This window comes from Felis catus, chromosome C1 (genome assembly GCF_018350175.1).
Source record: "Felis catus isolate Fca126 chromosome C1, F.catus_Fca126_mat1.0, whole genome shotgun sequence".
Classification (NCBI taxonomy): domain Eukaryota; kingdom Metazoa; phylum Chordata; class Mammalia; order Carnivora; family Felidae; genus Felis; species Felis catus.
In genome coordinates, this window is record NC_058375.1 from 180,777,831 (window position 1) to 180,804,542 (window position 26,712).

Here is a 26,712-nt window from a genome sequence, read left to right on the forward strand (position 1 = left end):
TACATACACATACACTTTTGAAACAAAATTGAAGGTTTATGTCACTCACTTTAATTTATGAGGGTAACATAAATATAAATTCTAAAATTTAATGCTTTAATAAAATGTTTTAAATACTTGAATATTTGAGCCCCAGGAATTACTTGGTGTGGTTATATAAAGCAATCTCTTTGTATATAATTTTGTTTAAAATTTGGCAAGCAGTGAGGAAAGAGGCAGATCACAGACAAATGAAATATTTTATCTTTCATAATAATAAACAAATAATAAGTGAAACTTTGAAAAATATTTTCAAAGGCAACTAATTATAAATCTCTAATTTTGCAAGACATCAGCTTTGCTAAAATTCTGTGACTTAAAAGGGAATTCTGGACTCCAAACTGAAAGCCTACTACCTAATATTTAGTATGCATATGACATATTTCGAAGACTTAGCTACCTGAATAATGTATTTAATCAAGAAACTTAAATGCAATGTGTTTTTCAATGTCTGCTGATTAGAAAAATCATTATCAGCTCCCTAAAATTTAAAACTAAGTGCTAATAGTATGCATAATGTTCATTTAAAGTGTAGATTTAAGTCTTGAAATGAAAGCTGAATATAAAAACTCTGGTATATTTCTGGGTTTAACTCATAATGCATTCCTCAAACTCCATAAACAGCAGTGAATAAGAGATATCCTCAAACTAATGAAAACAATATGTAAATTTTAATCATAGTTTTTAGATGAATAATATCAGTTTTTTTAAAAAACATTTTTTTTCTTCTCAAACGCACAGTTGAAAGAAGTCTCACAAATATCTAATAAATATGAAATGCCGGATATGGACTTGTTCCACAGAATAACATGATAACAAGTTTCCTAGAACACTATACTTGTAGAGAAAAGAGAAAAAAAATTATAACATGCCCCAACCAGTTAGATTATTTGAACTTCAGTTCATTCTTTTCTCATTCCTAAGACATTCTTCTCCTACAATCAGTGTTAAGGATAAGAGACTGAAAATGTTGCTGAATATTGTTCAAACATTTCAAAATGTGCAATGTTGCCCCTATTTACTGATATAACTGCCATGGCTGTTGTCAACATGCCTAATGTGTATTTCCCTTCAGGAAAGGTGTTTTTTCAGAATGCTTTACACATCTTTTAGGAGGGAGCACTCTCAGTGTGCATTCTAAGAAACCCTAGCACAAGCTACTCTCCATAAATAACTCACTTGGTAGGGTTAGATCTTTCCTAGGAAAGTAAAAACCCCTGAGCTCCCACTTCCCGAGTTTGAGATTATGGGCCTTGTATCTTTAGGGTGAACTCCTTTGAACCTCCTATAAACAAACATACATACTTCCTATCTGAACTTTCCAGGCTGCGTCTACTTCTCTTACCAGTATGAGTAATGAATTCTTTGTTTCTGTGAGGATTGACCATGTGCCTACTCTGTTCCAGGCACTGTGCAGGGAACAGCACATTAATGGTGAACCTGCCCTAAGGAAGCTTAGTCCAAAGGACAGAAACAGTATTCAAATGAAGGCACAATTGACAGGGCACTTGTTTTTTTAGGGATTGTTCATATTCTCTTCATTCAGAAAAACTTTGCAACACTTGGAAAGTTCTGAATAATCTTCCTGGAATTGGATGGGAGACAGAGAAGACAAAAGTCCTAGTGACATTGTTGAGATTCATCTGAAACGTAACGTCTTTTCTCCCCTGTTTCTTAAAGCTCAAACTTTAGTGCTGTCAACACAAAAAAGAAAAAAAATCTAGCCAAATATTTCAAAATGCTAATCCTCTGTGAAGTGAAAATGGATTGAGTATAGATTCCGTTGTGTTGGCTGACTAGAGCAATTCACATACTACCCTTCCTTCCATTCTTCCTATGAGTTGGTGCATTCTGACTGGAAATCCATATATGGAACCCATTGCATATATGTCTAATGTGCAATGTATATTTCTTCCAGGCTGTACAAGTAACTATGAAAACCTTTTTGGAAATGGCTGGTAAATTCATATCTTAGCATATTTATGACACCAAGATTTCTACTTTCTGAATTCAAAAGCAAAAATTATTCATCACTAGTCCTTTAACCCATGCGACTCCATGTTCTTTCAAGTAAAAAGTACATGGATTTTGAAACAATTTTCACAGTGAAATATGCACCATCAAGTTTCCTGTAGTCTCTGTTCCTTCAGTTTTACATTTACAAGTCAGGGATAACATTTTGTAAAATAATACAATCCACGTAAAACACTTGAAGCCATCCATATCTTGCACATAATACATATGCAGTTATATTGTTTGATTGATACTAGCTGCACATTAATTGATATATAAAAGAATACTGTGTACACTAATTCTAAAGTTTTGCTGTTATGAATAGTTCTCAAATGTGCTACATCAATTAAATTTATTTTTTTAGAAGTGCACCTTTTAAAATTCCCGGACGTACCTCTAAAGACAATAGATACTTAACAAGTAACCACGTAATGTATTCTTAAAAGGTCACCTGTATTATTGCAATATGCATTGGTAGCATAACATATAAGATATTGTCTTTTATACACACAGAGACCATTTATGGAAAAATGACTATTGTACATTTTAAGTTTCACTCCACTTCATTTGCCTTGTCTAAAATTTCCCAGGATAATTCCTGAGATCTCTTAAAAAAGGCAGCCCCATTCTAGCTTGGAATTACTGTAGAAAACATCCTGGTCAGCAATGACATGCCTTCAGCATCTATAAAGTCCTTTTGCACCACCTTCACTTACATTTATCTGATGGCCAGCTTTTCCAGTCCTGTGAGAGGTGCTAGAAATACAAAGATGAGTGCATCTTCTCCCTGCTGTAAGGACCCAACATCCATCAGGTAGATACCCTTGAAAGATGATATGCAATAAAAAAAAGGGGAAGTCCTGATTAGTATCACAAAAGAAGGGCTCAGAATATAGAACATAATTAAATCCAGCTGATTAAGGTCACTTTATAATGAGATCGCATTGGACATGTGCTCAGAAGAGAACCGCTGAAGGGAGAGTATTTGAGGCTGAGGGCACAAACAGCCCAGTAGAGGTAAGAAGATGTAAAAGACTGTGCTGTGACTGCAAGAACGGTGAGTGCTTCCGTTTGGATCAGTGTTGAGCATCCTGCAGAAGGAAATAAAACTGAAGCACGAGCCAATATTAAGTGTGAATTCTATAAGGAAAGGACAGCATCTGTAAAAAGTATTTTATGTGAATAAATAGGGAGCAGACCGTAGCATAGATAGCATGAGGTGACAATGGAAATATGGAGACCACATAGGAAACAGTTCAAAAATTACACATGGATATGCTAGTGATAAAAGCTGATGAGGAAAATAGGGGATTAATGAGAGAGAAACAAGGGAAGATTTTACTAGATGTGGAGCCTGACTGGACCTTGCAGTAGACAGAAAAAAAGAGAGACATAAACGTAAGGGGAATGAAAATTGCGGCAGATTGAAATGATTTGGGATGGAAAGTTTCGTTCTACGTATCTTGTATAATATGCAAAATTCAAAGAGTCACAGATCAGATAATGTGCCATGCCACGATTTCCACAATAGACCTATTTTGATGTGTCCCATTTTCATTCTAGAGTAGAGAAAAGCTTTCAGATATAATAGTTTATTCTGTCTGAAACAATATGCCATTTAAGGCCATATCCAATTAAATTTATGTATAATTATCTCAGGAAATGTCAGAGCACCTCCAATCTTCTTTATTCAAACATTTGTGTCTCCCCTGTATGTTAGCTCCATTTCTATTTTTAACAGAGTTTATATGTGTTGATATTCCCATGATATCAAGAAATACAGGAAGAATGAATTGGCATATAGGCACATAGATTTTAGGGAGGTTTAAACACATGGCGCTTTTATTTGGCATATGGGAAGCTCAGAAATTGGGTCCACGTGAAAATCATCTCTAAGAGAAACCTGGAGAGAACACTCCCTCCACTCATCCCACCAGTGGGTGCCGAAGCTTCTCACGCCAGCTTTAACGGTCAATTGTGTACAATCTTCTCATCTTCCTGCTCAGTGACCTCATATGGGTAGCTTGAGATGGGCCATGGTGACGATATTTATGCTGAGGAAATCTTAGCAAATCCTATGTACAAGGGTACTCTTGTCTCATCCCCAAAGCAGTTTGTTAAACATTTCTCAGCCTCTCCTAGCTCCCCTGCTTAGCTATTTTTTTCTGATTCTTCTCCTCCGGAAATCAACAGCAACAAGCATGTTTGTGGGGTCTGTCACTCAGAGAAGTCCCCATGATAGGCGGGTGTTACTTTTTTTCAGTTCATAAACAATTCCTACATATTCTTGGGGTGTTCTCTTATATACCTATCCCCAATCTTTCATCTGGAAATCATGTCTGGGATAAAAGACACACTTTTCTTCAATGTTCTCGATAGAGTCGTAGAACTTCCCTCATGGAAGTTTCATGGCAGGAGCTAGAGCACCAGTTCTGAATCTGCCAAACTCTGTTTGACTCAACCACTTAGAATCTGGTGGTTCCACCCACTTCCCATGCCTAATTGTACACTTATGTGAGAAGTATTCTGTGTCTCCGGTTTCTGCCTTACACAGAATTTATGTTTAACCTGACAATGAGAAATGCCACAGTAATACAGGATGAAGTTCACTACACATAATTTAATATATTTCTCAGTCTATCCTAAATAAGTGTGATGTCTTAAATTAGCATAAAATCCAGGAATTAAGTCACCAAAATGTTCAACACTTTGAAGATGTGAAAATTACTATTTAAATCTTTTAATTCATTTAATAATTTAATGGTATTTAATGAGTACTCTAAGTCAACTATGACTTAGGTGTTATACTGTATGATCAGTGGCCTCAAGGTCCTAACAGTTTAGTAAAAAGTCAAAATTTAACTACCCAAAGTTTAAGTAGTAAAAAGAAGTTTAGTGAAAGAGAAACAAAAGCCTCAGTGAGAAGTTTAATAGATTAAAATATCCATTTGAAATCACAGGGCTGGAGACAGATCATGAATGATTATTCCTAAGAGCAGAATGAGAAAGAGGCTACATAAATTATTAGGTATATATGAGAGACAATGAGGACTTTTAATGGTCAAACATAATGGAAGAATCCAGAGAAATTGGGGAATATGGATATCAAAAGAAGGAGGGAAACGTTCATGAAGTATCTTCAAATGCAGAGACTTTAGGAATTGATGTAAAAAATGGCATATTATAAGTTCTTAAGTGGCAGTAACGCCATGATAAAATGTTGTCAGTGAACATTTCTTCATCACTCTTGATATTCTATGTGAAGGCAGCCACTCTCTGTCCCTCTAATCCTTTGCTCCAGGAGCACTAAAGTTTATCTGATTGAGAAATTAAAAGAAAACACTTCACATGAGTTCACCTCTCCTCTTTTCTTTCTTGGCAGTAGGCTTAACTTTATTCTCCTCTCTCCTCCTGGATGAAGCTGCCACATGGGGGGTCTGTGCCAGGCAAGTGTTATCTCTGTCTAGGTTGGTAAATCTGTCATGTTCCTGGGTTCAGATATCAGGCACATTTGAGTCTACTATTAATTAGATTGTCCAACATTGTCTTCATTGGTTTATGGATATTTTGCTCTATTTGTTTTATGCTTTTGTCTTATTTTCAAAGTAGTTGAGAATTTGAGAAAGGAAGAACGCTCTTTATTGAACTGGTTAATAGACATTATCACCAGCGTGTTGGGAAGAATAGTTTCATAAATTGGTAAAATGAGCAAAGCAAGCGATTGAAGGGTAAAAACCCAGCTAACCAGCTAATTATGGAAGTATTTCTAGTTTAGTGAAATGTAAAATTGGACATGGTGGTGGCTTTAAGAATAAGAATGAAAAAGTATATTTGGGAAAAAAGAAGCAGAAAAAGAAATTCTAATGTATGAAAGAATATGTCAAACCTTAGAAAAATCAAAGAGGTGGCTCTCTTCACTTGAAGACTACCAGTTCATAAGAGAATGGAATTTCCATATCTCAGAGTTTAATTTTTTTTCTTTTCATATATATGTCTTCACTTTTAAGAAAATATGCTCTTGGTTGGGATCTAGTATTTTCAACCATGCAATAATAAAAAAAAAATACCTGTCCACCTAAATGAAATGTTTTCAAAACATTTTAATCACATTTGCATTTTTCTCCTTCCTACTTCTTAATCGTGGTTCTAATCAAAACTGAATGAATTCCTCCATAGAAGAAAATTTACAGTCCTTACACACACTGTTATACTTGAAAGATTCCAACGAGCCTGCTAATTAGGTGATTGCAATTCCGCCTGAGATCACTAGAACTCCTAGACAGAGAGAGAAAGGGAAAAATGCAGCATCTGAAATCAAATGAAACCAAAGTCTCTCTCTTCCTCATTTTGTTTTGGAAAATAATCCTGGATGAAAATGTGACCTCGTGATCCTTTTCACTTGAAATGTGTTTCAGTGGGTCAATCACTTTTCACTTGGGGGTCTAGAGATGCAATTTCCAATAAGGTATGGAGCTTTTCATGTCAAATGAGAATACTGTACTAATTTACATAGGTTTATAGTTGTCATCATTTTATGAAACAAGGTTTATAAAATTAGTAATGAAGAGATGATTTCCCCAAATCAGGTTGTTTCCCTCTGGTGTTACCTTCTGTAATGGTTGCTTAAATAAACCAGATGGGCTTTGCCATGCTAACAGGATAACTGAGATAATAAAGATAATAATAATAATAATAATAATAATAATAATATCATTAATAACTATAATGACATTTAGCTATAGCTTACTGTATGTCAGATATTTTCTAAGCAATACTACTGGTTTTTATTACATTTAGCTCAAAATTTTCCAGCAATGTATATAAATTACATGTGTTTGTATGCACAGTAATGGGTAGAAGTTATTCTTCATTAGTAGAATAATACTTTTTTTTAATTTGAAGAAGCTTCTAGCAACATATCTGGATGGAAACATTGACACAGTTATAAGCACTGTGTATAACTCCTTTCTTTCCCCCGTCACATTGTTTTCTAATAAATTCAGAGGAGAGAGAGGTTTTAGTTTTCTTAAGAAATATTCCTTAGCTTTTCAGTTTGTGACACAGACTTGTAGCAATTAGCTAATGAGATGGGCAAATAAATGAACTCTGCAAAGATTAGGAAGGGCCAAGATGAAAATTCAAGAGACTGAGTTACATAGTAACAAACTGATAGAACAGGCAAGTTTGAAAATACTTATATTCTGTAACTAAGGACAGGAGTAGCATCTCCTGGCCAAAGTCTATTTCCCTCTTTCACATCTTAGTGTTATCAAGAGAAAAATAGTCTCGGCTGCAACATGAAAATTCTAGAGACAGAGAGTTTTGCCTCTAAAGGCAGGCAAGCAGATTAATATTTTGCTTCGTGCCATTTTGCATATCCCAGTCAAAACTGAAATCAACGCTCTGGAATGTTTTTTGTTGTTGTTTATTTTTTATAAGACCACAAATATTAGAATATGTTATTTTAACCCAAAATTCCCACAGATGAAAGAAAATGAAATGAATAAATGAGTAAAATTAAGAGGCTGTGAATAAAAACTGTCACACTGTAATAGTGATTAGAAGCACAGACTCTGGAGTCAGATTACCTGAGATTAAATCACAGCTCTGAACTACTGTGTTGAACAACCTTATGTAACTTATTTAACTTTTCTGTTCCTCCATTTCCTCATCTGGAAAACAAGGAGAGCAGCTACACCCTCCATGGGCAGGAGATGGTGAGGGGTGAATGAGTTATCGATAACATTGTCTTTATGACGTTATTGACGCTACTTGAAAGCTACTTGAACCTTGAATAAAGGGATATTTTCAGATCTATTCAATTGTTTAAACTCTGCATAATGCTTAATAATCTCATAAAATCAGATTCATATCAGTTATTGGGTCTAATTACAAAGCATGCTCTCTCTTTTTTAAAATAGAGACATGGAGGGGCGCCTGGGTGGCTTGGTCGGTTAAGCATCCGACTTCGGCTCAGGTCATGATCTCACGGTCCGTGAGTTCGAGCCCCGCGTCGGGCTCTGTGCTGACAGCTCAGAGCCTGGAGCCTGTTTCAGATTCTGTGTCTCCCTCTCTCTCTGCTCCTCCCCTGTTCATGCTCTGTCTCTCTCTGTCTCAAAAATAAATAAACGTTAAAAAAAAATAAATAAAATAGAGACATGGAAATATCCCCAATGATGGTTAAGCCTTGAACACAGTAACAGTTGTTCCCACGACTCAAAGTTATTCTTCAAAAAATCAAATAGTTCAAAAAGGCTTCTCTATGATATTTTCTAAAAATATTGGGAAGACTTTTCAAATTGACAGCTACTCTTATGACTTTGCCACTGCATCAGTTTCATGTTTAGGGTGATTTTCAGGGGCTAATTGGCAGTGTAATTCATACCTGAACCTAACACTGAGGTCTGCAATATAAAATCTAAATAGAACTTAAAATCTGGTTAATATCTATCAATGTTAAATTGATAGAACATGAATGAAAAGTGAAATGCTGTTGGAATCAGCTCAAAATGATGATAATTTTTCATGTTCACTCTGCTTACCTTAGATTAGATTTATTACTTGAGATTTCCATTTGGATTTTTAGTACAAAAGATTTTTCCTTCTTATATTTACACAATTTAAAGGCAATGATGCAGGGGCGCCTGGGTGGCTCAGTTGGTTGAGCGTCTGACTCCAGCTCAGGTCACGATCTCACAGTTTGTGGGTTCGAGCCCCGCATCAGGCTCTGTGCTGACAGCTCAGAGCTTGGAACCTACTTCGGATTCTGTGTCTCCTTCTCTCTCTGCCCCTCCCCCGCTCACACTTTACCTCACTTTCTCAAAAATAAATAAATGTAAAAAAAATTTTTTAAAAAGGCAACGACGCAATGGGGAAAAAATAATGAGTGAGCAATTGTTAGTAGTACTTGCATCAATTATGGACAGTAAAAGGGGAAATAAAATGATAAAAAAGTATTTAAATACATATATACATATATTTATAGTATTCATTGTAGGAAAGTGAATCATTCAATCAGAGTGCAGTCATTAAAACAGAGCAGCCAGGTTTAGTGTATAGATTACACAACTCTTAAAGAATATTAGCATAACTGAGAATTCCAATAAAAAAATCTAAATTTTCAATTCTCCTCATGATTCAAAGAGCAGAGAGGGCTTATTAATAAATTACATAAAATTAAGAAATGTTTCTGTGCTGCATTATCACTTTAAGGATTTTTCTTTTATTTTTGCCTCATTGTTCATTGACACGTTTGGTAAACACAGACTAGTGTTTTCTCTGCCATCTTGGTCAAGGCCTACTAGGCATATACCCAGCAGATCAAAAATGTTCATTTGAAGATAAAAAGCATTTATACACGGAAAGGCAAAGCATTTGTCCTTAATCTTTTTCCCATTGAAACATATTAGTCCTATCACTGATAAATATCCACTTGAAAGTTAAAATGTCCATCAGTAAACTTCATATTAATGTTTATGAAAAAACTGTGACTCTTCATGTTCTGCACAGAGAACAGATTGTTATTATAAAATTCTGCTTATAATAAGGGCGAAAGCACCTTGAAAGATCTGTTATATATGAAAAAGTCATCTCTGATTATTCGGAGAGCACATTCTATCTCATGTAACAGAGTAAATGGATATAATATTTGCTGGGATTTAAGAAATAAATTGGAGGGAAATGACTGCTCTTTTCTATTATTCTTTAACTGTATCCCCAGTAATAGTTTGTGCTATAATTTGGGCAATTAGTGTATGTTTTATTTTTCCTCCATCTCCTGTTTCCTGAGCACTATTTCCCTTTGATTGAGGAGTTGCTGTGACAGAAGATAATGGCGCTCATGGCACTCGGTGGGACGCCTGTCACTGCTGACTCCAGCTGCTGCCTTTGTTTTCTTTCCTTCCACTCCTCTGATTTTCTCAGGCACGGTGAGAAACAATTATAAAAGCCATGAGCCATTATAAAATATTATACCACAAAATGGTTATTTTTAAGAGCCCGTCAATCTTCTAGGTCTCTTTGTTTATCTTTAGAAGTGGTAAATTGTATCACTATTTTCTATTCAATTGGCAGCACTGGGATGAGAGGTTGTTTTCTGCCTTGGGAGAGGAAATACTTTTGCACCTTGTACCTAGTACTAAAGTTTTCCCTTGTTGACCTTGCTGAGGTGGTTTCTTGTGAATCCCCCTGTCAGGAACGACTAACTTTTTTGAGAGGATGATCTGATAGACGTTTCTAGTGTTCACCAGAATCCAGTTCTTTCTCTTTCTGTCAAGTCAAGGAAGACTGTCTGTCAAGGAAGACTATACTTTTCAGGCCATGCATATGTGGATGATTCAGGAAACTGCCCGTACCAAAGAAATATGGGAAAATATGCATCTATCACTTCTAGATTGTGAAAATATCATGGATAATTCCCCATGTTTCATCTCCTCCTGCCATGGCAACTAAGGAGACCAGACATACAGATGATGACTTATATGTTTGATACTTCCATCAGCATGTGTGAAGGTGAGACACCTTATCCCACCCAGCCACAAATACCATCATGTAGACACACATAGGACATATTGAGTAAGGAAACAATTATCTTTTGTCTGGTAAACCACTAAAACTTTAGCATAATCCTATCCAACACAGAGTAGTTTTTTTTCCTTTCCATTTTTCTAAAGAATTAAGATCACTAGGCAGTATGAGTATTATTGACAACCTAGAAATACTTAGCAGGCTATACGGGTATGGCAGGACTAAAATGTCCCAGTATTTGCTGACTTACCTCTCCCTACAAAGCAAATTCCTTGCAATAACCATGGAGATAGAGAATCAAGTGTGTGTCATTGACAAGATCTTGACCTAGATTAAGAGGAGTGGGGCGCTTTGGAGAAAGCACGGGATTCGGATTATAACCCTACTGTATACTGTGTTCCATTGAAAAAGTTGGACAAAAATACTTGACCCTGAGTTTACTGTAAACAATTAAACATAGTTAATGTAATGTAACTTGCAAAGTGCCAGTAAGATATTGGGCACTCAAAACATGTATTTTTATTATTATTATTATTAATTATTAATTAGGTTAGCAGTCCCATATGTATGCTAAAATGTTTAGGCTTATTACACATTTGGTGTAATTAGTGTAAAATAATAATACATAAAAATTCTCATCCCTTCTCAACCATAAGAAGTGTTCTTTTCCATTAACTTAGGACTTTTTTTAAAACATAAATTTGAGTACTTTCAGGTTTGCTATTTATTTTCAGCCAGCATATTGTTGGAAAAAATGTGAGTTGTCACTAACTTAGTGGAACTCACCAATAAACTTCCAGCTGTGAGAAGAAACCCAGCAAGCCAAGAGACTGCCTGGCATTCGAACTGTTTGTCTTGCTGTTGGTCCTAACTTAGTCTCCAATTTGTGGTCAGTGTTCACTCAAATGAGAGGAGGGGAAAACTGCCCAGATAGCAACTACAAATTCAGGAGATGTAAAATCACATTATGTATTCTTGAGAATGAAGTCCATACATTATTAATTTTTCCCCTTTAGCATATAACATTGCTCACCATTGTGATAAATAATGAAAATACTGTAAATAACTTTGCAAATGCTGTACATCATTTATGACATATTTTCAGGATTTATGGGTCCCTTTTCAAATCTCCTTATGTTTTCCTTTAAATATTTTTTAATTCCATGAAATTAAAATGAATTTTATTAAATCTGTTAAATGCTCTTGAGTTTATTTTCATATAACCTATCTTACATAATCCCAACACACAGGTGAATATAGTTTACTAAGTTAAAGCATTAAAGCATAATCCTTAGTCTGTTTTCCAAAAATGCAGATTTTCATGATATTATCCATTGTTTCTAAATCCACATTTCACTGACCAATTTCTATCCTGAGGGCTCTACAAGAAAATACATAATTAATTGCCCTTCTGCAGCACCAATAAGTGGAAGAGAAACAAAAAAGTAAATATAATAGTATATTTCACCATATGTTTCCTCTGAGCAGAAATATTTTAGGTAACCTTTTTGGCAAGAAACAACAAATTTGGGGGGAAATTAAAAACAATATTTAAAAATCCCTCTATATTCTTTCATTTTTAACTTAGTAGCAAATAACAACTATGAGAATCAATCATGCAGCAAAATATATACCATATAATAAGTGATTCAAAATTATGACCATTCAGCTTCTCTAGTCTCTGGGAAATGTCAGCAAAAATAATTTTACATTAAAGTGTCAAATTCACAGCAACCCCACATAAAAAAGTCACATTTACGGATCTTATTTTGACAGTTTTAGTAAAAATTGATTGACTATATTGAAGTACCATTTTTTCTCTCATCGTTTCTCTTTCTGTGTTTGAAACACTGCAATAAAGCAAATCTTAAATCTAAAAATTGCCTTGAAATAAGAAGACATTGTTCTTGATACTGTAAGGAACTCTTTTTAATAGTTTCAAACAGGGTAAGAAAGGAACTTGAGTCATCTGACATAATGTCTGTAACTTATGAAGATGCAGTGTATGTGTATTTCTTGAATGTCATGCTAGCTCCATCACTTAATGCTTACTGGTTTTGGGTAACTTGCTTGAACTCTATATGACTCAGTATCTTCACCTGTAAAACAAGGTTAGTGAAAGTCACTGATGCAAGGATGTATATGAAAATTAAATGAGATTATGAGTCAAAATACTTAATTACTTTCCTAGTAATTGCGAACAATGAATCGTAGCTATCACTATGGTCACCATTCCATTTCCAAATATCAGCAAAGATTAAATCCTCACTAAATTTCCTAATGTAGATAGAGTTTTATAGCATATGCAGATGGTCACTTTCTTTCAAACGCTTATTTTATGTGGTGTTTTGATATTCTATTCTAAATCTCCTCTGATCTTTCAGAGAGTTTCAATTTTTGTAATTTGTAATTCTGAATGATACTATCTTCTAGACCCAACAAAAAATCAATATATTGATGTATTGTATAGATGCATTGCCCATCTTTACTTATTTTGTTAGTTTAAATTTTGTAATATTACTATGAACTTTTAAAACATGCTTGAGTCAATCTGTTGATATAGGAATATTTATCCTAGTTTTGAAATACATTGTTTACACTATTTATTTAGGTAAGTTTTGCATAATATTAGCTGTTAGATTTATCTACCAACTTTTGTCTAGATTATCAGAAAGTACAGAAAAGAGAACTAGAATATTATATTCACAAAAACCATGTATGGGAAGTCTATCTTCATAAAGCTGTTAAATGAATATATGACTAAATAAAAAGGAAATGTTACTATTATTAGTCCTTACTATCGGATAATAGTGTGACAATATAAGGGTAATAATGTTAGACATTATGATTTACTAATTTCATTTTAGGCAATGCTTTATCTGAAATATAGTGCCTTTAAGTGTGGTATTGTATGTGACTCTGGGTTGAAGTGGGATTGGGTCTTTTCTTATACGCGTATTTTTTTTTTAGATTTTATTTTTACCTCTTACTATACACTTTTCCTAGCTTGTTCCAGTTTCTCCAATTTAGTTTCTTCTTAACTCATCATGAGAACTTGTAAGATATTTGTAGTTGTATTGTATGCTTGAATTAACTATTTTAAAAAGGGCATTTGCTCTAATATCCTAGCTTGAAACCCTTCTTTCTAATTCTTTATATACCTGCACTTTTAACATATTCAGAACTACACAAAGAAATTTCTCCATTTATCTATGTAAACATTCTGTGCAAAATAGGACTATTTTCTCACCTCCTTTTCCCAGTTTCTGCTGCTGTAAGATTAGGAATCATCCTGGGTCTAGCTGAAAAACGATCCTATTTATAATCTAGAATTCCCCTCTTGTATCTCTTTTGAATCATGTCTCTTCCTCTCTGTTTATATTGTTTCAGATTACCTTATAATTTCTGATCAGTTAATTATTCTTCTCATCATTTACTACAAAGATGGTAATTACTTTGTATCAGGCACTATGCTCTGTTTTATGTTTTGCCTCCGTAACCAAACCAATTTAAAGCCTTTGGACCACCCAGTGAGAAAACTACTTAAAATTTCATATATAGTTTGGGGGATATTAGCTAGAGAAGGATGCTGTCCAAGATGACATGGCTGTAAGTGGTAGAGTCAGTATTCAATCTTGGGTCTGCCTGATGATAAAGTTCCAGCTATTCGCCACCATACTGCTTATGGCAGGACAACACAATATGTAGTATATTTACACTGTTCTTATTTAATGTTTTTAAATTTTCTCATGGCCTTTTGGCTAAGAATAGAGTTTCAAGGGCCCAACTCATCATCTGGGAATCTGATATTTTCCTCTCTCGAGCCTTTGGGGAAGTGGCTTATCCATAAATTAGTGTGTAACTTGTAAATGAAGATCAGCATACTACTTGCCCCTATTTCTGAAATGTAAATCCTCATAGAGTTGATTAAATCCAAACTTCAAATTTAGATTAGACATACTGTCTGCTTTGAGGAGACTGGCCATACACGTATGAATGAATGAATGAATGAATGAATACAAACAGGGTCAAATTTGTGATTGTGCAGTTATGCAGAAATGGGAATGACTCACATACAGTCATGTGTTAATTTTAATATGTATCCATATAGCATAGTCTTAAATTTACAGTAAAAAAATTATGTGAAGTTGTTCCTGAATTAAAGTAAGACAGACTATTCTTGTATAATTTAGTCAGCAAATATTTTAACTTGAGATAAATCTTTGAAGGCAAACTGGAAATTTTCAAATTAGGAGAAAATAAAAATGACTATTCTGCCAAATTATATACATAAGGGTATAGATTATTGTTTTCTTGATTTTCTATTTTTCTTCTACACGTTCAGCTGACTTTGTCTAAAGGTCAATTACTTTGGCTAATTTTGAAATTAGTTTACTTTAATTCCATTTTGATAGGTACACAGTTTCTGAAATTGTGACTTTTTAAATATTTGTTATTAAACTGTTTATGCATCTTTAAGGTAAACACTTTAATCAGCCCCTTCAGATTATAATATGAAGGTACACATGATTATAGATACTTCTAAATCACATTCCCTACTTCTGTAATCATATAAGCATATGTTCACCATAATGACGAACATCAAGTTAATATAGATATGTAATTCATTTTGGAAGTTAGCCACAGTCCTGCCTGTTCTGAGCACAGAAACCCAGCCATATGAATGCATTTTTCTATGGGAAGTGACGATCAGAATGAATATCCATTTCTTTCTAAATCTGGAAAAACAAAAACCAAAGCCTAAACAAAGACCAGAATGAGCAAACAACAGTGTTGCAGCCTTACATGGATCTCCAACTGAAATTAGGTTCTGTTGTTTACTGTTATTGCATTTTATTTATGCTTTATTTATTTACCTATTTTTAATTTCAGCTTTAGGACATAAAAAAAGACATATTCAGTTAGACTTCTTAAAGTAAGACTGATGCAAACCCTTTTTAATCTTCCACCTGATTAAAAAAAATTGTTAATGGTTATCTTATTTTTGACAGAGAGAGAGAGAGAGAGAGAGGCAAAGAGAAAGCGAGACACAGAATCCAAAGCAGGCTCTAGGCTCTGAGCTGTCAGCACAGAGCCCTACATGGGGCTCAAACTCATGAGCCGTGAGATCATGACCTGAGCTGAAGCTGGACGCCCAACCGACTGAGCCACCCAGGTGCCCCTTCTCCACCTGATTTTTAAAGTTACTCCACAATCACATTTCAAAACTTCTTTGAGAAAGAAACTGAAATGATCTATGTTCAAAAGACCTTCTTCCATATAATCATATATCATTGTGCAAAAAATAGTTTATTAATTGCATTTCAGATGTTTGAAATATGAATGTCTGGTAGTAACTTCCTTAAAAGAAATATAAGATGCAATCTTCCTTCAAAAGAAGTCTGATTATCTTGGTAATTCTCTTATGGTTTGGTTTAGTTATTTCTATTCCTTATTTTTATTCAGTTGCTATGGTTTTTGGACAAGGTTTTATAGCTTTGGGCAGAAGAAAATCAGTGACAAAAACTTAGTGGAACCTTAATCTCATGTATGAAATAAATGCTTGTCAATCAAGCAGTTATGACCTTTACCATGTCTTGACCTTTACATTTTCAAGGTGAGCCTATTATTTGGTAGGAAGTAGCACAAAACTCCACAGGATGCTCTATGATCAATACAATCAACAGACCTTCACACTGTATGTTTAAAGGTATTAAGAAGATAAACAAACACATCAGAATTTTACCAGTTGGAACAATCCTGTATTGGAGGCTTGCCTCATTTGGGGATTTACAATCGATCGTAGCTCTGTCCCAAACTCCACAGTGTTATAATTCTCAATGACTCCACAAAAGGGAAGGAGAGCTGCTCGTTAATTGTTAGCAAATGTTTTGGAGTCTAAAGTTGAAGGCCATTTGCATATTTACCAGTTATATCAACTGAAACATGAGGAAGGCAAAACTATCATTTTTTCAAAATTACATTTGATAATCATAAGGTTTTTTCCCCTTTATTCATCTATTAAAAGTACTTTGTATATCTGTTCTGTTCTCTGGAACATGATGATGAATAAAACATACTTATCTTCCCCTCTAGAGCTGACATCCTAATGCAGAGATCAAGTTTGAACACTGAAGAGAGTATTAAAATATGTAATCAAAATTATGATAATAACCTCAAAGGAGAGGCATGTGGTAAAACCATATGATAAGAGGCCCTGACGTAGTCTAGATGAATATGAGAAAACTTGTTTGTTGAAATGACTACGAAAACTTGTTCCCCAAACTTGTTTGAGGAAGAGTCATTTGAGCTGTCTTAAAAGATGCAAAGAAACTAATGAGCATGCGAGCGTATGACTTAGGTCAGAGGGTGGATTTGGGAGTGGAATTTGGGAAAGAAGATGTCCCAGCAAATGGATCACAAAGTTCAACATTCCTGAGATGGGAAAGAGCCTGTCAAGTTTCAGAAACTGGTTAAGAGTGCAGACACTGAAGGTCTAATGTTGCCAAGTTCTACTCTTGAAGGGCATTTTCCCTGGGTAGGCTCAGCCCGCAGGGACCTCTGGGTGAAAGCTTTCTCTGCATTCTCAAAGAAGAGCAGATTATAAAAGCACATACTTTAATTTTATTTCTTATTCATTCTTATTCATTTTATTTCTGATTTCATTAGTCCATCCTTTTTAATGACAAAAATAAAACAATTTTAACAAAAGATGAGAAGTACATTGACTATCAGTATATACTGTACTATATAATACTATGAGTATCAGTATCCCACTGTCTAGATTCAAAAAATGTTAAAGTTTTTTTTAAAAAAAAATTTAATGTCTATTTTTCAGAGAGAGACAGAGTGCAAGCTGGGGAGGGGCAGAGAGAGACAGAATGCAAGCTGGGGAGGGGCAGAGAGAGAGACAGGGAGACACAGAAATCGAAGCAGGCTCTAGGCTCTGAGCTGTCAGTACAGAGCCTGATGTGGGGTTGGAACTGACGGGACTGCAAGATCATGACCTGAGCCAAAGTCAGATGCCCAACCAACTGAGCCACCCAGGCACTCCAAAAAAATGTTAAAGTTTTGCCCTTTGTGCTTCATATAAATTGTGACATCTCACTGTTAAATTTCTCACGGTGCATTTCCTATTTAAAAGATGAGAGTCTTATACAACCATAAGGTCATTATCACTTTTGAGGAAACTAATTAATCATATGAACTAATATGCCCATATTATATTTCCCCAATTGCTTGCCAAATATGTATTGCATATCTTAGTTTGTTTACTGTCTGTTTGAACAAGGATCCAATCATGGTCGCATAATGCATTTGACTCCCATATTTCTTTAACCTCTTTATTTTTGCCTAGCTTTATAACTAACAAGAAAATTACATGTATTTAAAACATACAATGTGATGATTTGATGTATATATACATTGTGAAATAATTATCACAATTATGTCAATTAACACACCCATTAGCTCACACACTTATCATTGTTGTGTGTGGTAAATATGCTTAAGATTTACTCTCTTAGCAAAACTTAAGTGTACAGAACAATGTTACTAACTTTAGTCACCATGCTGCACATTAGATCTCCAAAACTTCATCTCATAATTGAAGGTTTTTACCCTTTGACCAGTATCTCCTCACCATTTTCCCCACTCCTAGCCCCTGTCAACTACCAATCTACTGTTTTTAAGAATTCACGTTTATAGATTACTCACATGAGAGAGATCATACAGAGATCATCTCTGTCTAGCTTATTTCATTTAGCCTAATGTCCTCTGGGTTCAATCATTTTGGCAAAAGTGGCCTTTTTCATGGTTAAATACTATTCCATATTGTGTGTGTGTGTGTGTGTGTGTGTGTGTGTGTGTGTATCTTCTTTATCCATTCATCTGATGATGGACACTTAAGTTGTTTCCATATTTTGGCTACTGTACATGCAGTTACCTTTTCCGTATCCTGTTTCAATTTATTTTGGATATATATCCAGAAGTGGTATTGCTGGATCACGTGGTAGTTGTATTTTTAATTTTTTGAGACCCCTCTCTACTATTCTCCACAATGGCTTCACTAATTTACATTCCCACAATGTACAAGAGTTCCCTTTTCTCCATATCCTTGCCAACATCTGTTATTTTTAGTCTTTCTGATAATATCATGCTATTTTTTATAAGATTTTGTTTTTAAGTAATCTCTATACTTAATGTAGGGTTCAAATTTATAACTCCAATATCAAGAGTCACATACTCTGCCAACTGAGCCAGCCAGGCATCCCTGATAATAGTCACTCTAACAGGTGTGAGGTGATATCTCATTTTGATTTTGATTTGTAGTTCCCTGATGATTAATAATAAGCACCTTTTCATGACCTATTGACCATCTATATATCTTCTTTGGAAAAATGTTTATTCATATCTTTTGCCCACTTTTTAATTGAAAATTTTTGCTACTGAGTTAAATGAGTTCCTTATATATTTAATACATTCATCTGTAATCAGGTATATGGCTTGCAAATATCTTCTTTCACAGTACAGATTGTCTTCATTTTATTGTTTCCTTTGCTATGGAGAAATTTCTTGGTTTGATATCTCATTTGTTTGTTTTGTTTTTATTAGCTGTGCTTTTGATGAATATATATTTCCCCTAGACATTTGGCTGGATATTGTTTTCTATTTATTTTTTATTCTATTTGACAATATCTGCCTTTTAGTATTTTTTGATTTTCATTTAATACTATTTAGTTGAAGTAATTCTATCATTATGACATTTGTTTTCTATTCAACTTACCAGCCTTTATTTTTTCCCTATCCTCATAAAAAAATAGCTATTTTTAGAAATTCAATTTGATCTCTGTTATTAAATGATTAGGTAAAACTCTGATTTGTGCACATGCATAAGTGTGTACTATTGTTCCAAATTTTATAATATACACCTTTAACTTGCTACACTTAAAATATTAAGCCACTTAATGTGTAAGAAACTTATTAAAATAAATTTCCATTTTCTCTCATGCTTTTTTGATATCTTTGTCATAAATTTTTACTTTCCTTAAACCTCAAATGTATTGTTATTGTTTTATTTTAAACAGTCAACTAACTAAAAATAAAAAATAAAAAAAGTATATATTCCAACATATATACCAATTCAGGCACTCTCTGCTACTTATTGAAATTTTAGGAATTTCATTCTTTTGGAAATGTGAAGAATTTTCATTCTGATATCACTTATCTTTGATTGGGAGAACATCTATTATCACTTCATAGTGAAAATGTCTTTTGGCAATAACTTTCTCATCTTTTATTCTTCTTAAATATTTTCTATTATTCTTTAACTTTCGAAAGATATTTATGATGAATATAGAATCCTATATTTTTTTTCTGTATACACTTTTAAAATGTTCAACTTTCTTATGCTGCCCTTTTTCACATGTTGGGTGTTTTTCTTATTAAATGCTGGATATTACTATGTATTACGTTATGGAGTGTGTATATATTATTTTCTACCTTTAAGGAATTTAACAGAAGTTTCTGGCACAGATTTAAGTTACTTTCAGATCAATTGGATCATTTGAGGTTTCTTTTATGCTTTATTACAGTAGGTCCAGGATACATCAGTTCTAATCTATGCTTAACACTAAGGCATGCCATTTTAGGTCTCTTAGGATTGCTTAATGGTTCATCAAGGTCTCTCAGGCTGGATGGAATTTGAACATCTCCAAGCCCTGTGTATATTTCAAGAATTGCTTAATTTATACCTCCCTGGCAACTTGTCTTTACTCACTCATATAATTTCATGTAACACATGATATTATCAATATTCAGGAAAGACTTAAGGAAACATGTCTGCAGATTTCCAAAATTTTCTTTTTTGTTGTTGTTATTAATTTGTTTGTTCCTGGATAACTCTTTTCTCTGCAGCACTGCACTTAACAAACTTCAGCCACCTTGCCCTCTGTCTTCTTAACACAAAGAAACCTCCATTCTCTGCTTGAGTTCCCATCCCTTTCCCATGATCCAGAATTTTTCCATAGGCCCAAACCCAGAATGATTACTAGGGTCTCCTGATTTGTTTTCCTTCCACACGACCACAAGCCTGCACTGCTTACTGTTCCAATGTCTGAAAGCAGTTTTATATGTATAGTCCAGGGTCCTAGATGTTTATGTTGGGCTGTCAAGTTCTATACCCCTACCTCCTTTCTTGCCAGAAGTCTTACTTGTTTTTTTTAAAGTTGTTTTAGTGATAGTGTTGCTGCAATAATAACTTATTACATACTAATGGAAAGAAGTTCAAACTGCCTTTTTCCTCAGTTTAGTATTGTTTAAGTTTCCTGACTTTAACAATGTCACTAATAAACAACATATGGCTATAAATAAAAATGCTTTTTTAAAAACTCTATTATGATCAAAACCACCAAAGCTGTTAGTGAGTTTCATTTAATATACCAACTGTATAAATAAACCAATAACCACCAATATACTCTTATTAATAATTCATACTTATATAATTTTAAGTGTTTTTTTTAACTAGAAATAAACATTGAAACGTGTGCCATAACCACATTTATCTTTTAAGGCTCCTCTATTTTCCAGTTTGAGAAATCTCTACTAAATAACCTTCAAAGAATTTAGAATTCATATGCTTGTGTGTAAATATATATATTTGTATATTTATATAATATTTATATAATATTTATATAATATTTATATTTATATATTTATGTATTTATATATGTTTATATATTTACATATATTTATATAATATTACAATATGTCATATGTAATAAATTATATAATAAATAAATATTACAATATGACATATGTAATAAATTATATATAACATATATAATTATCTATAATCAATTTACAAGTATGGTGGTTATAACAGCTTCCTTTTCCTGACCTGAAACAGCTGGGCCTCAGACTTTCTATACAAACAAACAATTCAGGTAAAGTTATTTTCGTGGTGCAAAAATAAAGCTTCAGTACAAGTCTTCAGGTTTACTTTCCACAAGTTTGTATCGCATAAACTCATTTGAACTAGAAATTTCATGGCTTCTCTCATGAGAAACATTAAAGCAGTGAAGTATAAACTAAAATTATTGAGAAGAGAAATTCAAAAATAGAAAACAGAAGAAAATAGTGTACAGGTTCTTTTTTTTAAAACTAACTTCTCTTACAGAGTGACTATCTCCATGGCTGAAATTGCACTTGCTTATATTCACACTATTTATAAATCAGTCATAAAGGTTTACGTCAGACCAACGTTACTTAATATTGGGACTGATATATATAACTATATTAAAAGGTTTTTCTGAATACACTTTAACATGAGTGACTTTTAATGGTGAGTGCCAAAGCAAAGTTCTAAGTGGAGATAAAAAGTCTGCTCATAGTCCTGTAAATAATAATTTTGCAAGGCTTAATTTCAATATATCCCAACATGCAAAAATGGCAAACTAAAGAGGTTTAAAAGGAATTTGTTTAACTTTCTCATATGTCATTTTCTGTGTCTCACTCTTCAAATAATCCTTTTCCAATAAGCCTCAGCTATCTAAACAAGTTCACGTATGGACCCTCTCCAGTGTTGTATTACTGTTCTCTGCTGAAAGCACACCAATGAGCAACGCTAATAAGGTTGCCAGTCATGTAAAGAATGTAGTTGCCATGTGTTCTTATTGTTATCTGGCTGTCTACTGGTACTAATAGTGACTACTCTTTCGTGCTCATTCCATGAGCTCATAGTACTTTTCCCTACTCCCACTTAATTAAAATGTTCATCCTCCCTAGCTAGCAATTTGGGAGACCACTGGTTTTAGTCAGTAACATAACATAAAGGTATAGAAGATATATGCGCTGGATTTAAAGTATTAATCGTTTAAGGAATATTTAAATTTCTCTTTTTTAACACAAAAGAATGAACCACTAGGAAAATAATAGCATTTGAAATGCAAAGTGAACTGCAGAACTGTGGACAGGCATTATTACATGCAGATCATTTCAAACAGGATGAGAAAAATTTTTTTTAAGTTTATTTATTTGCTTTGAGAGAGAGAGAGAGAGAGAGAGAGAGAGAGTAGTGGCGGGGCAGAGACAGTGGGAGAGAGTGGATCCCAAGCAGGCTTCATGCTGTGCTGCCAGTGCACAGCCCAATGGGATACTCAAACCCAGGAACCATCAGATCATGACCTGACCAAGATCAAGAGTCTGACACTTAACCGAAGAGAAATGTTTGAAACAGGTGATACATCAATTTATCCCTAAAAGAGATAATTGTCTAATTTGATAACTACCACATTTAAAAATGACTCCAAGGTCAATTCCTTGGTGTTTTATTCATTTGTGAGAAACAGAGCACAAGAGGAGGAGTGGCAGAGAGAAAGAGGAGGACAGAGGATCCACAGCATGCTCCGTGCACAGCAGCGAGCCCAATGTGGGGCTTGAACCCAAGAACCACAGGATCATAAGCTGAAATCAGACGCTCAACTAGCTGAGCCACACAGGTGTCCCTCAAATTCAATTTTTAAGTGAAGATCGAAGCTAATTTGGCTGTTTGAAAATTGGGACTTATATTCATACATATGTGTAGCCCTGGTGATTAGAGACAATTGGGATTATAAATACCCTTTGTCACAATCTTGCAAACAGTAGGCTTCAATAGCAGCAAGGATTAATAAAAAACAATTATGTATTGTCCAATGTACAAATACATAAAAGCAAATTGGCACTGAATGTGTCAAACAACTGGTGTTAGTGAATTTCTTCTCTGAAATTGACTTTCAAAGCATATATCATATGTCTACATATAAGAAAGCAACTTCCCATAAAGACAAGATAGGACAAACATTTCATTAACCAATTCAACTGTTTTCTTCTTTCCTCAATGTTCATATTTGTTGTTTTTATTACGTTTTTATTATTACAGAGTAGATGTTCATACGGACTTCAAGAAATTTTACTCTTTTCTTTGTACCACTCAATTTCTATGTAGATCCAATTACTCAATAATGTAATTAATGACTTAAAGACAGATTTTATGACTATTTTTTCACCATACTTATCTATTTAAAGAATAATTCTTTAACTTAACATGTGCTATCATTTATGTTGCATTTGTAAAACAATGATCAAAAAATTAAGTTTATTTAAAATTTTTTTAATGTTTATTTACGTTTGAGACAGAGAGAGACAGAGCATGAGCAGAAGAGGGGTAGAGAGAGAGGGAGACCCAGAATCCGAAGCAGGCTCCAGGCTCTGAGCTGTCGGCACAGAGCCTGATGCAGGTCTCAAACTCACCAGCTGTGAGATCATGACCTGAGCCGAAGTCGGACACTCAACTGACTGAGCCACCCAGGCGCCCCTAAGTTTATTTATTTTGAGAGAGATGGAGATAGCACAAGTGGGGAAGGGGCAGAAAGAGAGGGAGAGAGAGAGAGAATCCCAAGCAGGCTCCACACCCTCAGTGCAAAGCCCAATGCAAGTGTGGAACTCACAAAACTGTGAGATCATGACCTGAGCAGAAACCAAGAGTCGGACGCTTAACTGACTGAGCCACCCAGGCAACCCTGTAAAAAGTAATTTAAACTAACTTTAATTTCTGTCATTATAATGCTTATTTCCTGACCTTTTTGTCACAGCTTTCACTTCTTAAATGTTTTCACCCTCATTATACAAATGTATTTCATTATGTATTGATTTCCAGAAGGTGATTTGAATGGTTTCTCAGTCCCTAAAGACATACGTAAATTTCTCTGACTTTCCAAAACAAATGATAATAGTACTGATTATATATTCATAGCCCCTCTATAGTCTTTTCAAAAATATTTAAATACTATTCAGTTGTCTTTTCGCATTTAGTATTATTGAGAAAGTGTATAAGAAATCTAATTTTTGTTCTGTAGCTGGCAAATATTTTGAGCCTGCATATTTCTATTTTCTGGGAAAGTTCACAGTGTTATTCACATCACTGTTATTGACCTGTTTTCTTTCTTCAGTGATGTGGAGGAATCTATTCCCATCCATGTTTTCACAATGGACAGGTTACAGGGTGGTTTTTGCCTCTGCCCATTTAGCCATTTCTTAAAACTATAGCAGATAATATCACTAGTAACCCAACTTATTGTGTCTAATAGACACTCATCTCATGTGCTTCCTCCTCAACTGAAGTAGAATCTCCCCACCCCCAACACACACACACACACACACACACACACACACACACACACACACACAATTTTAACTTACAAAATACAGTACATTTCACATTCTTCACTATCACAGATCTTAATGTCCATGTACCTCAGTTGAACTATTATACTAACGAAGTCAATAAATCACTTCCTCATCTTCACTCACCCATAGCATTCTCCTAATTTGTATCTCATTGGCTTTGTAATGGAGAATGGAAACAACAACAACAACACCACTTTATGTGCATGGGAGAGTGAGATTAGAGATAACCTCAGTACGTTAGTTATCTACTACTCTATAAAACTTACCACCAAACATGAGGCTGAAACACTAACAAATGTTTATTATCTCACAATTTCTGGGTCAGGAATCTTATAGAGGCTTTGTTGGATGATTCTGACTCAGGTTCTCTCATGAGTTGGTAGTGAGGGTGTTAAGCTAGGGATGCTGTTGTCTCAAGACTTAATGGGTCTAGAGAATCCACTTCCAGGATGGCTCACTCACATAAATGCCAAGTCATTATGTGACTCCATGTTATCTGCTGGCAGGAGGTCTCAGTCCCTTGACACCTTGATCCCTCCACAGAACTGCAGAAGTGCACAAATCATGGCTTTGGCGTTCCCAACAGTGATTGACTCATGAGAGAACAAGATGAAGGTAGCAGTCTTTTATGATGTGAACTCAGAAAAAACACTGTAATTTCTACAATACTTCATTGGTTACATAGGTGAGCTGTAAATGCAGCTAGGAAAGAATTGTACATGGATGTGAATACTAGTCAAAAGGATCATTAGGGGCCATCTTGGCAGCTTAAATCATCCCTATCTTTCTCACAAATAGCCAACAGAAGGAAATACACCTGTCTATTTTTGTGTTTGGAGCAGGCTTTGCATTGCTAAACCCCAGAGCAAAGAGTGTCTGAATATTAAATCACCTGACTTTTTTAGGTATTTATATCTTTTTTTTTTCCTGTGGGAATACTTCTTACATCAGTGATCTTGGATTTATTGAGTATTTGGACCTGATTTCTCAAATGGCTTGTGTTTAGTAAATATTTTGTCCTAATTCTGATAATGAAAATTCTAAATGCCAATGTTGTGAGTCTTCAATTTTTTGTCTTTATATATACTTAATTTTGGAGAAATTGATCCAGCGATTAATAGTCGTATATACTTCCCATTATCCAAATAAAAGTAAGTCTAAACTTGGTAACCTGTTTTATTAATTTACATTTAGTAAAATCAATGTTAAGACTTTTAATGTTATTAAAACTAATTAAGTGTTAAGAAATCTTAAGATCTTATCTACACATAGAAAATTATCAGTAAGTCTATTTATTATCAATTTACTTTTAATTTTAATCATATTATATGTTATTGGCACAATTATATGAAAGGAGTGTAAACCAAGAACATGACCATAAAAGAATGTAAACTAGCTGGACAACATATATACAGTAAAAGGAAGTTTAAAGATAAAACACACTAGTTTTTCAGAGAATGGAAAGTTAAAGGTAGATTCATTAAGGCTGTAAAATTTTTAGATAAAATATTAAGAAAAAACAATATTCAGAAAAATTGAATAATCCTTTTTGTGATTTCTTATTCGGTTGACTTATTTTTGAATGTCATACCATATTAAGAAAAAAAGATTTAAAAGATGGGCTGCAAGTCATATTCATGACTATTTTAAGTAAAGTATAAGGACTATACTTATAACTTCACTTGCTGATTTTCATGATATAATGTCTGATAACAGAAATTTTTAGTACCACATAAAACACTGAATTATTTCTTTTCCAAGATTGAAATACTATTTTTCTTCCCTGGTGTGATGTTGAAGCTTTAAAGTCTTGTCATTGATGTTGTGTTTCATCTGCAGTGATCTACACTTGAATAATAAAATGGTAGTTGCTGACAAAAAAACAGGTAAGAAAAATGCTTGTCTTGC

General features: G+C 34.2%; 1 long non-coding RNA gene across 1 annotated transcript in view; it reads right to left on the minus strand.

Moving 5' to 3' along the window:
* Positions 1–2,129: 2,129 nt before the first annotated feature.
* Positions 2,130–26,712, minus strand: part of LOC123379223 — a 157,540-nt gene continuing 132,957 nt past the window's right edge. Inside the window, exon 3 of the long non-coding RNA XR_006583449.1 lies at positions 2,130–2,875. This is a non-coding gene — a long non-coding RNA (uncharacterized LOC123379223). The remainder of the gene's footprint in view (positions 2,876–26,712) is intronic.